This window comes from Anas platyrhynchos, chromosome 21 (genome assembly GCF_047663525.1).
Source record: "Anas platyrhynchos isolate ZD024472 breed Pekin duck chromosome 21, IASCAAS_PekinDuck_T2T, whole genome shotgun sequence".
NCBI lineage: Eukaryota > Metazoa > Chordata > Aves > Anseriformes > Anatidae > Anas > Anas platyrhynchos.
Window position 1 is genome coordinate 5,464,731 of NC_092607.1, and position 17,771 is coordinate 5,482,501.

At 47.7% G+C, this 17,771-nt stretch overlaps 1 long non-coding RNA gene across 8 annotated transcripts; it reads right to left on the bottom strand.

Moving 5' to 3' along the window:
* Nucleotides 1-214: 214 nt before the first annotated feature.
* LOC106016970 (uncharacterized) lies at nt 215-14,615 on the bottom strand. Of its 8 annotated transcripts, none has more exons than XR_011804517.1 (5): nt 6,860-7,031; nt 6,564-6,760; nt 5,849-6,436; nt 5,118-5,275; nt 215-3,389 (listed from the first exon to the last, which is right to left on the bottom strand). It is a non-coding gene; the product is annotated as an uncharacterized lncRNA (long non-coding RNA). The 8 variants fall into 8 exon arrangements; XR_011804515.1 differs by having other exon boundaries at nt 220-3,389; nt 5,118-6,174; nt 6,253-6,436; XR_011804514.1 differs by having other exon boundaries at nt 220-2,874; nt 3,164-3,389; nt 5,118-6,436.
* Between the last annotated feature and the right edge of the window lie 3,156 nt (nt 14,616-17,771).

Sequence of the window (17,771 nt, forward strand, 5' to 3'; positions counted from 1 at the left end):
TTCAAAGGCAGCTTTTCTATATTGCTCTTTCAAAGTATTTTATGGCAGTTTTCTTTTAATTCTTTTTAATCATACAAAACCCAGTCACCAAACACGACCTGGGGTTGTGCTACACCCCCAGAAGCACCACTTGGGGGCAAAAACCCTTTTCACTGAGAGCACATCACCCAGCTCGCGATTTATGGCCAACCCAGCATCAGCACGGCTGAGGCCAGAGCCACACACAGAGAGCCCAGAGCTCTGCAGTGGCTGCTGTGAGTGCTCCTGCAATTAGTGCAATTAGTCCTCTTTCACCAGCAGAGTGACAACCCCCCAGGCAGCAGTGGGGTGCTCTGCAAATCTGGCCCTCTTGGAATTGCAAAATGGTTGAGGATGGGAGGCGCTTCTGGAGAACCTCTGGTCCCACCGCCCTGCTCAGGCAGGGACACCTGGAGCAGGTTGCCCAGGACCACAACCACGTTTTCTGAAACTCTAGCCCTGAAACACACAGCCCCAGGAAGTTTTAGTTACCCACGTCTTTGGCTTTCTGACTCTGAAGAAGATCTCAAGGATTCAGATGCTGCCATTCTCGGAGACCAGCACCATCTGGCCCCTGTCCTTACTCACTTTAGATTAAAGACTAGAAAGCTTTTATGAAGTCAAAAGAAAAAAAAAAAAAAAAAAAAGGAGCGATATGTCATCTGGATTTCCTACTGTTTGCTGGTAATTAAGTTTGTCACAGTCTTGACAGAGCTGGGAACAGTGGAGGGAATCAGAAAGAAAAGACGGAGGCAGAGAAAATATAACAAGAATCTCTCCAAAGCTGTTTCCTTCTGATTCTGTTACCAAAGAAAATGATTAAAAGAAATAATGATATTTCCATGGTGTCTGCTCCCCAGTTCCACTACAGATACAAATTAAGCTTAACAATTAGTCTTTTTTTTTTTTTTTTAAAGCTCAGGTAATGTCATTCCAGTATTTACTGGGCTGCACACCAAGTCCTGGGTTTCATATCAGTTCAAATCGAGACTCTCTCTCTTCATCCCTCTTTGTTGTTTTCTCTTGATTTATTTCCTTTCTTTTACTCGGAGAGCCAAAAATCCAGCCAGTTCAGTGGCACAGCACTTCAGGAGTGGGGCTGAAGGGCATCTCAGCAGCAGGATCTGCCCGTCTGTATCTCCCTGCAGGAAGAAGTGGTCCTTAGAGTTAATTTTCATTTTTCACTCCACTGGGATAAAACCAAAATTGCTTGAAAGCCCCAGAATGCTGCCGGGGCATTATCTGTGCTTCAGTACTGCCACAGCCCACCCTGCCAAACCTCCCTCCTACACCGAGCCGATGGAGATGGAGGTGGCTGCAGTTTGCTCTTGTCCACAGCTGGGTTTCTTGCCCCTCTGGGATCAGACAGAGTGAGCTGGGATGCAGGCAGAGAGGCAGGTTCAGCACTGGAAAGGCAAATTTCCATGAAAAAAAAAAAAAAAAAGTGTTGCATTGTAAAAGCACTGAAAATACTTGGAAAGTGGAGAACACGAGTGAGGGGAACTCATTGAAAAGAATTACCATGAGCAATTCTGGCTCTGACCCCACCTCTGCTCTGTCAGTGCCCAGCTATGGAGCTCCTGCTGGCCTCTGCACATCCATGGAGCCCCCGACAAGCAGGAATTCCTCCTGGTTTCCTTTAGTTTCCTGGGCTGAATGAAAATTATTTGCTCCTTCTGGGAAAACACAGCCCCTACCCAAAGAACCGCAGCACTACAGGGCGCCACGTGAAAGCTGCTCTGACATAAATCTTGTGTTTCCCCACCTCCCCCCGAACTGGGGAGGCTGCGCAGAGCTCTCGCAGTGGACTTTGCAGAGGGCCATGAGGATAGATTTATTTTGGAATATTTCCACTTGTCATCACAATTAATCACCAGAACCCAAGGAAAAGGAGCACAGTTTATGAAAACGGAAAATGAAAAAAGCAGGGAATGTGACTGCAGGAACCTGACAAACAGGACAGCAAGACAGGGAGACGGCTTAGAATAATCCATTTTCATGCCAACTCTGGTAAAAAGAAAAGAGAAAGACTGAGCAGCATCCTTCCCCATGACAACCTCCAGAGTATAATTGTGGCCCTCATCTGAAACCATGCAGCAGTTCCTCAGAACATTTTCAAAAGACAAGGCACCGTATTTTTTAAGCTCTGTCTCAAGCACGATACTCCAGAGAGTCCCTCTACTGTGAAAAATAAATGCTCCTCCACAAAGAACTAAATCCACATTTCTCAAAAAACAGCCTCAGATCTGGACATGAACTTCCAAAAACACAGAACAATGTTGGCTAAAGTTTTGCACTAAGGACACTGGCAAAACAGACTCTGTTGTGTGTGTCCCCCCCCTTGCTCCTCCCCATTTCCTTGAGAGGACTCCCAGCCCCTCCACCATCTGCCATGAGAAGCAGGAGGCTCCTCTGGAAGGCATGCCTGCAATGCTGGCATCATGAATGCAGAAGACAGAGGGAGTCTGTTTTCTAACTGAGACATGGACTCCAAAATGAGACACCCAGTAACAGCTGCACCCATGGAGCATTTACAAATAACAGCCTGCCATGGGAGGAGGATGCCCACGTCCAGCATCTGGGCAAGGAAAGGAGGCAGAAGCAAGCTCAGGTTTCCCCCGAAGCACCCTAACGTCCGAGTTACCTGGGCAGAGGGCAGTGAGGGGGAAGGGGAAGAGGAGGGCTCCTGCCTGGCAGCCTTCTGCTCCTCACCTTTGGCTCTGTGTAGTGACAGACTCTTGCAGAACAGATGGTTGAGTCAAATGGGAAATTGGTCAGTGTTTCACTGTGGTGAGAAGAAATGTATTTTTTGTTGATCCAAACCAATTCATTTTTTTTTGCATCTTGGCAGCTGAGCTGCAAAGAAAACACACACACACAGATTTCAGCACTGCTTTAGTTATGTTAAGTTATAATTTCCTAAAACACCCAAAGACAGGCATTTGAAGAAGGCTACGAGGGTTCTGTCCTGTGCCCCCCTACAGGGTAGAAGCAGGAGGGTCCCACCACGGGCAGCCCAGGTGTCCTGGAGCCCCGTGGCTCTCCCCCAGATGCCTTCCAAAGACCTCCATGCTGCAGGCCCACCTGGAAGCAGACCATCGGTTTCTCCCCAAAACTTCAGTCTCCCCTCATGGGCTCCACTCACCGAGCACATGCATGGCCAGACCCTAAACACCTTGAAGTGATCTGTGGGTGTTAATTCAAGAACCATGAAAGCACGTCAGCTTGTGGGAGCAGGTTTGCTTGGAAAGATGGAGTGAGCTGTTAAAGTCCTTGTCCTCACAAGGTCTTCTTCATCAGTGACCAACCCGGATGAGTCTTCACACACAGCATCGCTGCTTCCCATTACACACCACAGCAAGCCAGAGCCCCTGCAGAGGGAAACAGCACCGTCACAGCCATGGAGAGGAGCAATTCCTTACTTCTACCCCATAGCCAGGCACTCCAAGTTTATTAGCAGGAGCAGGAAGGGCACGTAATCAAACATAATTAAGGTACGCTGCAGACAGGATATCCAGTGTTGGTGTGTCCTTAGCAGGCTGTTCTAGTGGGTGGCAGGGGACACATGTGGGCATGCAGAACAGGGAGAACCATGAAAAATGAGCCAACAACACCGAGCAGGTTGACAATGTCCACCCAAATTACCTCGCTGACCAGGAACCTGCCAGGCTTCTGGACTAGCAGGAACTATGGGAGTGAACAGCAAGCTTTTGTCACAAGTTCTGTTAGCAATTCACAGTCCAAAACACACACTCAGGGTTCACGAGACTAATTACATGAATAGTTCATTGTCTCTGTCCAAGATACAATGTTCTCTGAATACGCTGCTGTCTGTGAGGCTCCCACGGGGCACACGCCTCAGAGGCTGTTGTCTTAAGTAGACGTGGAAAAATCCTCTTCGGTATTGCCCAGCGAGGAAGCCCTCAGCTGGAGTCTGCAAAGGGAGGAAGCTCCTTTCTCCAAAAGCTGAAATTCCACTTTTGCTTAATAATTAAACCCCCAGACAACAGCTTTTATGTGTGAGCTGAACCACTAAATTACAAGGTGGATCTACAGCCTTTTTACACTGAGTGGAATTTGCTCATGTGGAAATCTCCTGGTGCATCATCCTGTGGACGCATTAATGATGTAAAAAAGGTGAGCAGGTTTTATGGTATTGATTAAAAATGTCCCTCTTCCAAACTACAAAAGGATGTATGTTTTGTTTTAATTTTTTTAATCCCCTTGGCACAAATTCCCCATGGTTTGAGTTGTGCATCAGTGCTGATGTAGATGGCTTTTTTCAGACGCACTCTGTTCAAAGTGGAATGACTTCACAGGAGCCTTGAGTGAAGTGTGCGGGGCTGGGAGCAGGGGCCAGAAAAGCCCCCAGGACCCCTCTGTCTGTCTTCTCCAGGGCCTTGGCCTGGGCCTCAGCCACTGGGCATGCATTGGCCAAGGATGTGCAATGGCACTGCCCTGCCAACTGCACCCAAGTTCCCCTACAGACCCTTCTGCTATAGGAAGTTAAAGCAAAGGGCCTGAAATGTTGGATTCTCTCTTGTTCAACAGTAATTCAAACACCAGTAGTTGAACAACACAGCCAAAATCTGGTCTCTCAGATTGTCTCAGGAAACCCAGCAGCTTTTGATAAAACATCTTTCCCATTGCTTTTGCAGGCCAGCAGAAGGCTGCCCACAAGCGGCTCCTCCTGGATCCCAATCAGAGAACTCAGTGTTAGATTTAAATTATTTAAAAGATATGAGCCAAACCTTCCTAGCTGTTCACACACCAAATCCTAAGTATCTTTTGTTGTTGAAAAAAAAAATGCAGTAATACTAATGAAACTGTAATGTATGTATTAATTAATGTACATATTTTCTCAGTAAATTTTGCAAAGCTATAAATGGCCGAATAAATAATGAATGCTATGGAATAATTTATATGAGCTCTGTTTCTTACTTTGCATGTTCTAATTACTGGTATGAACATACTCCAATGAATTATTGAAAAATCACAGAATAAATAATATTTAAATTAATTTGTCACCCATAAGTACACGAAAAGACAAGTTCAAATATATATTTAATTCTATGAGCACTTTGCATTGTAATACTTGCCCAGTAAATGGAAGCAGGAGAGGGAACCTTCCTCCTGGCCAACTTTATTAGGGGCTCCAGCTCTGGGTTTCGTTTTTGGCTTCCACTGCTTAAATTCAGCATCTAAATGCTTTTCACTATTGGACCTTTGGAGGGAGAGCAGGTTCCGTCATGAAGCACTACGGATGAAACCAACACCAGTCTTAAAGCAATGTAAGCAGCACCTCACACTTGCAGAGCGTGTTGCAGCTGGGAATTTCATGGTCACTTGCAGATAATTAGTCAAGCTTCAGAATTTGCCTGTGGGGCTGCATATCGTCATTCCCCTTTTACACACCAAATGAAAGGACGGGAATGTTGTGAGCCTCTGAATGCAATTGTTGCGTGACGTGAACAATTTTAGCAGCTGCGACCAGAGGTCAGAAGCAACTGAGGGAAACGCACGGTAATTAATGATGCTGGTTGTTAGCATGCTTGATTGCTTGTTTCTCATATGTATGCAGAGTAACCATGTGCATCTTGTCAAAAACTGTGCTCTAGAGGGAGGATTTCTAAGAGGTACTGCTGTGGTCTTCTGAAGAACTGCCTAGGGTGATCTGCCCAGCAAGCTATTCACAAGCAGTTGCAACCATTTGGTAGCAGCGTGTGCCCGAAGACCTACATCACGAGGCACTGGGAGCATTCCTGAGCAGATGGATGCATCCACTCCCCCCATCCAGCAGGCACACTCCGGCCAAAACTGTGCTGCTTACCTATTAGTTATCCACTTACTCCGTAGCATGATGAGCGATCCATCAAACCCACTGCCTTCCCCTCGCTCAGCACACCCATGGTTAACAAGATTGATGAACTGCAGTTCGTCCCCAACGCTGGATTAATCACCAAGAGGATTCATCCTAGGCCGTGACGTTCACGGTGACTTTGGCTTGATCACGAGTCAGCCAGAAGATGTTCCACCAGAGTGCAATGAAGGCTCGCCTCACCATGGGCAGAACCAGCCACAGCTCCTCCTGCTTCGAGCAGAGCATCCACGCTGGGCATGGGCTGTGTCCAGGTGGCCACTGGCAAGAGCACAGCTCTCAAGAGCATGGATTTCATATCTGATTAGTGTTTAACTCAGACCCTCAGCTTGGAAAACCTAAATTCAACTCCTTACCTTGTGCTCTGTGCAACCTCAGCACACTGCAGGGTCAGGAATGGCACTTGCCAAAAAAAAAACGGTATCTGGAGCAGCCTCTGATGAGGGGCTCCTCCTGGTCCTCCTTCTGCCTGCTCAGGGTCAGCCCAGCCAGCCACAGGAATGAGGACCCCGAGGGCAAATACCTGGTGAACAAAACAGGCTGGGGAAAAACAAAGAAACAAAGAAACAAACAAACAAACAAACAAAAACTTCAACGGTGCTACTTCAGATAGAGCTCAATATCTGGAAAAAAAAAAAAAAAAAAAAAGAAAGAGGGAGAGAATTACCTTTTTTCCCCTTCTTATTCTTAAATTATGCTGGGGATTTGTTTTCAAGTTTTTCCAATATTTATCAAGCATTTTCATTTGAAGGATTTAACAGCTCAGAATTTTGATCCTTTTTGATTTTCCTTCACCTTTCTTCATTTATTTCTCACTCTCCTGTCATATTCCAGACATCTATTATTTCTTCCACAAAATGGTACCTTATTTTTTAAATTAAAAAAAAAAAAGTGTTTCTATGGAAGGTGTTAATGAATCTCAAGCCTCTTTAACCACCTCTACAAATGGCACATACTAAGTACCTGATAGAAGAGTAGCAGAGTGGAGAACTCCATCTGACACAGACACAAAAAATATCCTCAGGACTTCTCAGTTCGCAGATAAAGCTGTGAAAACAAGTTGCAATTTTCAAATACACTGAAGGCAAAATTCACCCAGAAAAAGGTGTGTGGGGGTGGTAGAAATAAATGCAAGGATGACTACAAGAAAGTGAGCCCAGGGAGAAGAGCTTTGTTCAGGCCCAGATTGAAAATAAAGTCAAATAAGAGAGGGCACCACCCTTGGAGGGCTTTCCTCCTGCACCTGGGCTAATCAAGTGACTGATTATTTGCTGAATATTTAACTATCACACCCAATATGAACTTTGCTTTATAAATGATAAATCAAGCAGCTTTTTTTTAAAGCTATACCTTGTCATAGTCTCTCCTCCAGCACTTTCATGGGCAGGAATAATTATTTAGTGCACACTGCATGTATAATGAATTTTCAGGCATACTTGTTTGATCTATAGCCTTGGAAATAAAAATCCCATTAGTCTAACAAGCTCACCAATTATTTCCTGAGATCATTGAGCCCATTTCAGTGAAGAAAGTTAAATAAAAATGAAAGTGAATGGAGAGCAGTGCAATATGTTGTTTTACAGAGTAAAACATTTTAAAATAGCATTTCACATCGTGTTTGGGGGCTAGAAAGAGCAGAGAAGTTATGTCTGCGTTGGATAGGTGCATGTAGCTTGCCTGCAGCTGCCTGGTGGAGGCTGAGTTAACGCTGGGGAAGAAACATTTGTCCAAATTCAGATATTACCACTCAGATGTCCCTGTCCAAGCTAGTTCCCTGGACTCCTCTTGGAAGGTTTTATTTTGAAATATATGCACTTTTGAGTGACAAGCATTCACAACCATCTCAGATAAGAAATCTGAAAACAGGCTTTTTCTCAGATTTAGAAACCCAGTGAGACAAAATGCAGAAGAGACATAAAACTGGATGATGCCAATTTCCACTTGGTGTCCAAGCTCACCGAGTATCCCTGGGCTTCTAGAGGCTATGGAGGCATCCCCCAGGAGCCAGCCAGCTATCTTTAGATTCCAATCTGCAAATTACATCAGCTGCCCTCTGTGGGTGGCTGCTTCTTCCTGTTGCCTTGGCCAAACATCCAAAAAAATCAGCTCTGATGAGATGCATCGACTTCAGAGGGCTGCCAGTGGGGAGCCGAGTCCACCACTCCTTCCCATGACACTCAGGACGATCAGGGTGAGCAGGGAGCACCAGGCTCCATCTGCACATAAGGAGCCGTGCACAGCTCGATTAATTCTTGTTTGCTCTTCGGGGCTGTCGGGAGCAGCTTTTTAGGTGATTACAGAGGGGCAGAGGGGACTGCAGCAGCAGCAAAGGAAGAGAGCGATTAGATAAAATGCTTTAACAAACACACACAGCATCGGCATTTCTGACTTTCAAGCACTTTCACACCCAAGAGGGTGGCTTTTTACTGCTGCAACATCCACGGAAAAACAAAACCAGAAGAAACAGGCCCTGAAAACAGAAAGATTCTGCCCTAGCAGAGGATCAGCAGCAAAGGGGGCCTTAGAAGGGATTATTAAATTGAGCTGGTGGGATCACCATGGCACTGATAGATTATGATCTTCCACGTGGAGTGAGGAGAAGTGCTCCGAGAGCTCCTTGCACAGCTCCCCACTGGCACCAGAGCCATCACCATCCTCACCTCCTGTGTGTGGGCCCAGCCCCAGCGAGGAGCAGGGCTGCAGGGAGCCGGTCCCCACCGCCGCTCCCCCCTGCTCCCCTCTGCTTGCTCCCCACCGCACCCTGTGCTCTGCCACCATCCTGCAGGCACCCTTCTGCTCGCTCCTCGCCCTGTGCCTCCAAGCAGGTCGCTGCTGGTTTTCTCTCCTTCTTTGCAGCCGAGTCTTCTCTGGGAGCCTGGGAGAGGCCGTCTGCCTTCCCACAGCCCTGGCATGTGGTGCCCAGAAGGAACAGAAATGGGAAGGTGCAAAGCAAGGTCAGTGCAAACAGGCTCTTCAGAGGCTGATGCAGCCCCTGCTCTCATTTTGTCATTTTTTTCCCCCATTAACTGACCCTTCTGGTGAATTGATACAGATGACCATGGAGCCACATGCTCAGCCAGATCAGGTTACTTCTATTAAAGCTCAAAAAAAGAGCATTTGTTCCCTCTTCATCTCTAGAAGATGCACAGATGAAGGTAGGACATGGGGGAAGAAAAAACAACAGGGAATGGTAAGAGAAAAGGCAAAACACGATAATAAAGCCATGAAAACCAAGCCTGTTTGTCACATTCCGTGTTGTCCAGATAACTCTGGAAATATTTCGCTCACTGAATCTTTCAAAACATATCTAACAGTGCCTAAGCTCTGTAGTCCTGTCCAAACAGGACCACGAGCCACTTTGGGGTAACTTCTAAGGTTTTTCAAGTACTCATATGCAGCACATTAATTAAGGGTTTGAACAGATGGGCATGTATGGATCACATCTGAGCTCGTTCAGGAAGGAGTGCCCTCCACTCCTCCCAGGAGCTGCTAATTACCACCCATCAGCAGGAGACCATGGCTCCAGCACTGAAACATGCTGCACCGTGTGGGAAGGCTCCCAGTGCAGCTTAATACAGGCAAGCTGTTTAAGTTGCCCCACCTTTCCCAAAATGTGTGCATTTGCACCTTGCACTTAGCCATCTGTTTTTCTCCAGAGAGATGCCCAGGTACCCACAGGAAGATAAAATCCACAGCAAAGCTGTCCCCACACTCCTGCACGGGAGCAGGCTCAGCCCCTGTGCAAGCAAGCACTGGCACTGGCCGCTGCCCAGCCACTCGTCCCCAGGTCTGCTCTAGCTCCTGCTGCTCAGTACGTGTCAGGCTCATGCCCCTTGCTCCACATCTATGACCTCTACGTAGAACAGCAAATGGAAAAGTTGGTTGCAAGGATCTTTCCTTGCTGTTACTAGAGGGAGGAGAAGCAAGAATCAAAAAACAGTTTCCCCAAGCACATCAGAAAAGCCAGCCTGAGGAATCCTGAGAAACAGGCAAGCTTCCCAGTTGAGGTTTGGGACACCCTTGTTCCCCATGATTGCTCCCAGAACCCATTGATCTTTGAAAAGGAGACTGGAGTAGGCTTCATTTTGAGCAAAAACTCACAGCCTCTACAGCACTGCTCCTTCAAACATCAGCTCCTGGATTGGATGAGGGCTCCTGCACACCCAGGAGAGCAGCAGGTGCCTCAGGTGCCAAGTCAAAGGCAAATAGAAAGCAAGAGGAAAACACCCCCTCCAGCACTCCCCTGTAGACCACAGCCCCTCTGTTTTCCCCTTCTATCCCATGCAGGTGCACAAGACAAACGATTCCTGCTGAAATACATTTCTGAGCTCAAAAGGGCTCATGAAGATGGATGCATCCCCTGGACCAGAGAGCTGGCAGGAAGGTGGAAAAAGGAAAAATTAAAATGATTCCACAAATCAAACTCCAAGATGTTGTTTAGGCATGAAGGCCCCCTGCTCACTGCCATATTTGCTTTCCTCAGCTCACACACAGATTTCAGCAGCTGAGTGTGCACACACTGAGTGTGCACCCTGCCCGTGACACAACCACCAAGCCCATGGGGGCGCCCGGCAGGAATGGGAGCTGTAGGCTCACCAGGGGGCAGCTCCGTGTGTCCTCTCTGACCAGGTCCGGCTGAGCAGGACAGCTCAGGAGCAAAGCCAGCACCAGGCAAAGGTCTGGCCATCCTTCCAGCACTGTCCCCTCCGCTCCCTCCTGCAGCCTTGTTTCCATGGGGCAGAGCACGGGGCTCATCCCCCGGGTGTGACAGCAGCAGCATCGCTTTGGGAAACTGCCCCTTGGCTCTGCAGCTTTTCCTCGGCTGTTCTCATGGGACCAGGTTAGACACAGCTCCATGAAGTGCCAGTCATGATCTCTGTTGGAGGTGGCTGGGCTGCGGGCTGGAGCCCAGCCCTGGGAGCACGAAGCGAGGTGTTCCCCCAGCCACTCGCCTCCCCGTGCCTGCGGAGAACATGCTCGCTGGCACCGCTCTGTTATGGGTTTTTCTTCAGTTTCCATTTCTTCTCTCCAGCTGAATCCTGACACCGAGAGCTGTTTGATCATTCATCTGAGTGCCACCTTGGAAGCCGTGAATGAAAAGCAAAGCTTTTCTTGTGTTCCCAGGCTGTCTGCAAGCACGCTGTGTAGATCAGCCTGCTATTAGGAGGGGTGCCTGGCACAGCACCCTCCAGTTAAGGTTACAAAATAGCACCATTTTTACCTCTGCTTTTTGCATATTTTCCCAGCTATTCACTGTTTAAAGGAGAAACTTTCTACTTTTGCCTGTCTGCCTGAACTTTTTTTGAGAGTGAAAGGGTTTGAAGAACATTTTGTCTTGTCATTTTTTTGAGTTATGGGACAGCAATTGAAAAACACTTTTCCCAGCAGTTTAAAGAGAAAATAACCACAGATACATTTTTCAGAACTGGAATAAAGCAAAAAAAAGCAGAAGTTTGAAACTTGAAACTGGTTCAGTCACCAGGCTATGGAACAACATAACGTTTGTAAATCAGGTGAACAAGAGAAAGGTCACTTCTGAGCAGGAGCAGCAAATATGTCCTGTGTCTGTCCATTCAGACAGCTTCCGTGTGGTTTTTCTTCATATCTCTTTGTAGGGAAGCCAAATGAAGTCCCTTCCCCCTCCCTCCTCTCGTATCTCTGGAAAGCCTTCCTGCATCCCTGCTTGTGTATTTTGAACAGGGTTCTGCTAGGAAACCACAAAGCCCCAAGCAAGTTGGTGTCAAACACCAAGCCTTCAGTCAGACAAGTCTTTCCCCTGTTAATCTCAGACCTGCTTTAAAAGATGTTGGAGCCAAAAGTGAAGCTACCAGTCTACTCCTGCAGAGTTTGCCACTCCTGACCCCTTCAGGCCTGATGCCCCAGCTTTGGTGGCCCCTTTCTCATGGAGTCCCACCAGCTCCAGGAGCTAGAAGTTTAAATGGGCTCATTTCCCACTCAAAAGCCACCTGAGCCAGCAGCATCCTGCTCTGGGAAGACACAACAGCAAGTACAAACCTCCCTTGCCACGCTGTGGTGCCCCCTGGGCCAGCCTGCTGGCGTGGCTTCATCAGGGCAAATACAGCAGGAAGGGGCAACGAGGTGGGAGATGGGAAGGGAGGACCTTGGCCCCGACCTCTGGGTTATGTAAGATAATGAAAAAGCTGACATAATAACCACTAATCCCCATCAGTATCGCTGCTTGGAGGGCACCTGGACTACATGAGATGAGGTCCGTGTTGGTGCAGTCTCCAGTATCAGCAAGAACTTTGTCACTGGTTTCAATAAAACAGATTCAACCCTTAACCCACCTCTAATGTGTCTGTTTCTTATAGCCAGATGAATAATGAACAAATATAAATTACAAAGAATTTGTCTGATGATGGCAAGGAGAGAAAAAGATGAATAATTTATTTGATGGATATTATTCATCCATCTCTATAGCCAGCCAAGTAATGAAAACATTTGTTCACAAATCACTTTGTTGACGGTTGAAAAGTTTGTAAAATAAATTATTCATAACTATGATTTGACTCCCTAAAAGCCCAAAAAGGATGGCTGACCTTGAAGTGGAGGAAGGTGGATCAGTACGGCACCTGTTCTAGACCTACCTTGTGCCTACCATCTCCGTGGTTACTTTGGACAGTGGGAAACGGGACCTTCACTTTTGTGGGACCTTCACAAGACAGCCCCAGAACTGGACAGTAATGTCTCATATGGCCATGCTTAGAGGATGAGCCTGGGCCTGTAGCCCCAGAATGTCCCTCCAAGGTCCAGGCACTTTGTCACTTCGCAGCACAGCCAGGACTCTCCAGATCTCCACTCCAGCATTAACACATCCCACACAGCCCTGTTAGTCTTCTGTCCTTGGACACCATCACTCCCTGCTGCTTTAGCCAGGCTTCCTGCTTATCCCAGCTAAAGGTCAGTAAAATATTGTGTGATGCTTTCTGATGAAGGCAAAAAGATGGCTCTTCCCACCAGCCCTGCTCCAGAGAATGCTGGAATACCCATTCCTCCATAAATAACCTGTTAGAAAGGCCTGAAAGTAACATTTTTTATTTTTATTTTTTTTCTTGTCAGAGGACGTACAGCTGCCTTTTCAGATCTTTTCCACAGTTTATACGATTATCGGAGCTCCTTCCTCCGTCCTGTCTTGCAGCTTTCAGGTTGATGAAATAAGCCAAATGGCTCCATATTCCCTCTCAATAACATGAACAATATTCAAGCAAGGTTATAGCTGCCACAGATGAAAATATGATATTTATGTCCCCCTGAATTCCAGTCACTACTTTATGACCCCAGCTCCTCCAAAGAGGGCCACAAATCTATACAAAATCCCCAAGTGCAGGGTTTTGCATTTGGATCCTCTAAGATACCTAAAATTACATGAAGATGGACTGCTCCCCGTTGACCATGCATATAGAAAGGCACAGAAACACACATTATTCCAACATGACTACTGAATAAATTGCCATCTGCTTTCGAGCAGCAGAAGAGGAAAAATTTCTATGGCCAAACCTCTGGAGCTGGTGAACCACAAAACTTGTCACGGTTCAATTCATCTCACAGAAATATCAAAACCACAGCCGCCTCTCTGAAATAGATGCAAACTATTCATCCCCCTTTGGTGAATGAGACCAGGTTGATACTCAGGATAAGCCAGGTTGCTTATGAGATTTTCAAGTCCTTTTGGGGAACTACAATGAGAACAACTCTGGACATATGGCGTTTGCAAGGTATTCTCTCTTCCCAAAAGAGATGGTTATTGCAGAGGATGTGAAAATGAAAATTAAAATAGAAGTTCACACAGGCTGAACAGATGGCTACCGTTTCTTTGCAACAAAGGCCCTGAAGTAGACCTACATTTGAAGGAAGAAAAGGGTGGAAGGGAATAGAGCAGTCCGGGATGACTTAGGACACAGGGATGGGCTTGACCTCATGGACCTTCAGGTCCTCTCCCCCGCTCAATAGCCACCAAAAAGCAGAAGTCTCCGCAGGTGAGACACTGCTCTGCATCCACACTGGGGCAGGATTTGCACCACAGGACCTCAGCCAAGCTCACAGCCCAGCCACAGGCAACCAGGCATTTCTCCAGCCTAAAAACCCTGCTGGCTTCTGCTCCCCAGCACCCACAGAGAGCCCAGACAGTGGGGGCATCGCCAGTGCCATCTCCACTCCAAGGAGCATCTTCCTCTTCCTCCTGCCTTGGCCAGGACATTGCCTCCAGTAAAGGGTTCCTCAGCTGACACAATCCCAGGAGAGATTTCCATAGTTCACAACTACGGGCACAAAACTATCAAAGTTTCACCCCCCAAAAAATAGAAGATAGTTGGGAATTTATGACACAGAGCCTTGCCTGGGAGCAGAGCCTGGGCTGAGATACAACAGAAGGCCACACAAGCACAGGGTGAGCTCAGCACGGTGACACGTGGGCTCAGACACACAAGCTAGAAGAACCAGCCAGAGCCTCGCTCATTTTCCCCAATTTTCCCCAATTTTTTTTTGTTATAAACGAACCTGAAGGAAAAAAATATATATATATCTTTCCAGTGAGCATGCCTGTCTGAGCACCCAAGGACTTCAGAAGAGATGAAAAGCTCCACCAAAACCACTCACCTGATTTGTTTTCATCCCCGTCTCCTTAATTACTGGTCCAGTGCCTCCTGTTGGTTGCCATGAAACCCTCACAGATTCCTGCCAGGCCAGAAATATACAAATTTGAACTACCTGACCCCGTTAGGGAGTTGTTTCTCTGTTTTGTGTTGGTTTGTTTGTTTTTAAAGACAGCTCAGAGGCCAGACAGACCCAGATGAGTCAAATGTCCTCACGCCCTCCACTGAGTTTTGCTAAAGTGAGCAAAAGGATCTGCCTTATGGCACCTGCCAAATGGTGTCCTCAGCTCAGGGCCGTTTCGGAGAGTTTCTTTTGCCGGGAGCCAGACGAGAGAGCAGGCATCAAACGAGGTCAGGTTAAGGTGTCAGAGGGGCTTTGCTGGGACCAGCAGGGTGGGTGGCCCCTGCTGTCCCCATGCAGGTCACTCCTGTCACCTCCTGGTGTCTGGACACCTCCCTGATCTGGGCTGGAGGCAGCAGCAGTCCTGCAGCTCCATCTAGTGCGCTGTGCCTGGGCCATGGCCAGCACCTGGAGCTCGTCCCCATCCCCAAATTTCAGGCTCCTAGGGCCCTGGGATGCCTTGTGTGTGTCTCATGGCTCTCAAAATCGTCACCTTTCCAGCTATCGCCACTGCAGAGGACACCACACACCTGCCTCAGGTGCAATCTCCACCTCCAGGTACCAGGGCATCGCTGCCTGAAGCATGGCCCTGGGGCTCCAAAAGGACTCATAAGGTCTGGTGTCACATCTCCAAGGGCTTCCAGCACACTGGAGGTGCTGAGGACTCTGGAAGATCTGTTCCCCTTTAAAAAAACCCTTGCTGCAGTCAGCAGACAGGGAGCCTGCAATATGGGTGCAACAGGGCTGTGGGCTCCAGCTTGGGTTTTAACCACTAATGCAAAAAAAAGTAAAAAAATAAAATTTAAAAAAAAAAAAAAAAAAAAAGAAGAAGAAAAAAGTAGGATGAGATGTTCCTCAGGGAAATGAATAAGAAAGATTTGGTATATGGAAGCACACTTTTACCCACCCCCAAACACAGAATCAAGAATGGTTTGGGTGGGAAGGGACCTCAAAGCCCACCCAGGGCCACCCCCTGCCCCCAGCCCAGGCTGCCCCCAGCCCCCCCCAGCCTGGCCTTGGGCACCCCCAGGGATGGGGCACCCCCAGCTCCTGGGGAAGCCTGGGCAGGGCCTCGCCGCCCTCAGAGGAAAGGATTTCCTCCTTCCATCCAACCCTCTGCTAGTTTAACGCCCTGGTTGTTCATCATTTGCCCTGGTGCCAGTCACTGCCCAGCTGTGGAGCTCTGGCTTGGGCTCTTCCAGATATAAATATTGATATATAAATCCTTAAATAAATTCATGGATGATTAGCAGAAATAATTGTTTCCATTTTTTTTTTCATCATGCATTATAGAAAGCTACAAAATGACTTACGTCTGTTAACGGATGAGGCCTCGGCGCTACACGAAGGTCACAGAGTGACTCGTGTCATGCTGCAGCGCCTTGGATCAATCTTTTATTAAGCATCTCCACGCTGCTTTTGGCTGCCGACTGCTCGCTGAGCACGTGCTCACACAGCTGGCAACTGCTCCTCTTTTAGCCTGGCCCAGAGCAGAGCAAGGGAAAGGGCCGGAGAGAAAAAGGTTGGAAATCTCCCATGCCCCCCACTTAGAGCAACTCCATGTTCAAAAATAAATCAAAGAGCAAACAAGCTTTGTCCCTGGGATAAAAGCCATGACTTTGCTGCGGGGCTGTGCTGGTCACGAGGCCCATCCCAGGGCATGGACACCCTTGGCTGAGCCCATCAGCCGCTGCTTTAACTCGGCACTGAGCCCCCGCTGCCTTACAACAGCCTCCTAAAACAACTGCACATGCTTTTATCCCAAGCATCTTCCGACTCGAATGCATCTGATTCATCTCCCTGCCATAAATGACCCCTTTATGATGGAGAGCGAGCTGTCGAAGCACAGCAGAATTGTTTTCTCCCTGCTATCATGATCAAGTTGCTTGGTATAAAATGCAGCTTAAAAGTGAATCCATAACATTCCTGGCAAGGCAAGGAAACTGCTATTACTGGGAGGAAAACGTAGGTAGTAACTCTGGGGGTTTTTTCTCCACTGAAACTGTAATTAATGTGGATCCTGTGTACTAAGTGCAGGGAGAAATACAGTCTTCACAGCAGTTAAAATGCATCTCATTAGCACTGAAACCACTGTATCGTCAAAATGCATTATGTTCAGCGAGGAAAAATTGTGTAATTGAATTCCCACCAAAGCACAGTTCATCTGCAGCAAACGGCATTGTGCTCGTCATGGAGCTCATCCTGGCTGCGGCTGGAAATGAGGATTAATTAGGAAACCTGTTCATTATAAGCATAGATGTGCTCTGGTCAGACTGGGGGCTGCATGCCCAAACCCCAGCAAGGCAGAGAGGGACCCAGGGACATCTCTTATCTGGGGAGAGCCGGAGGGGCTGTGGGGGGCTGGCTTGGCCACACCTGTAGGAGCTTATCCTGTGAGCCGGCTGCGTTAGTCAATTTTTTTTTGTCAGCGCAGTAAATGCTGGCAAAAAACCACCAACAATTCACATGAAGGTGCCCCTTACCTGCATAAATCCTTCAGTAATAATTAATAAATGATTTACACAATTGCTCTTTCATTATTCTAGGCTGTATCGCTACAAGTGGCAGTGATTATATAAATCATGTCGCGTGCAGCATCTAACAAGTGTGCCGCCAGAGGTACAAATGCACGAGGTAATAAATTCTCCAAAGCTGAACATGCCAGGCTCTTCACCTCACTAAGAATAACTCATTGATCTGCAGCATTTTAATGGGCAAATTATTATTAATTTAAATAAAAATAGATTAAAATCTTCCAAAGACAGGGCACTGCAGGGGAGACACCGGGAGCAGATGGGAGAGTAGCAGAGGGAGGAGCAGTGACGTGTCGGAGCCTGAGCACCTCTGCTTTCACCCCACAGTCCTTCAGCCTGCTCAGAAGAGCACAGAGCTGATCTAATCCCCTGCCTTGCCACAGCATCTTCAGTGAGCCCAGGCACTGAGAAAACCAGCCAGCAAACTACAACCCCCCTCTGGCCATTGCTTTGGGCCATCCGTGCAGCTTTGGAGCTGCTGGGAGCAAACCATTGCCCTCACCCATTGCAAAGCCAGGAGCTGCTGTGGGGCCACGTTAAGCAGCCACTGGGGTGACTTTTGCTGGCTGGAGGTGCAAGGGGTGCTGAGCTCCGGTTCCCCAAACCCA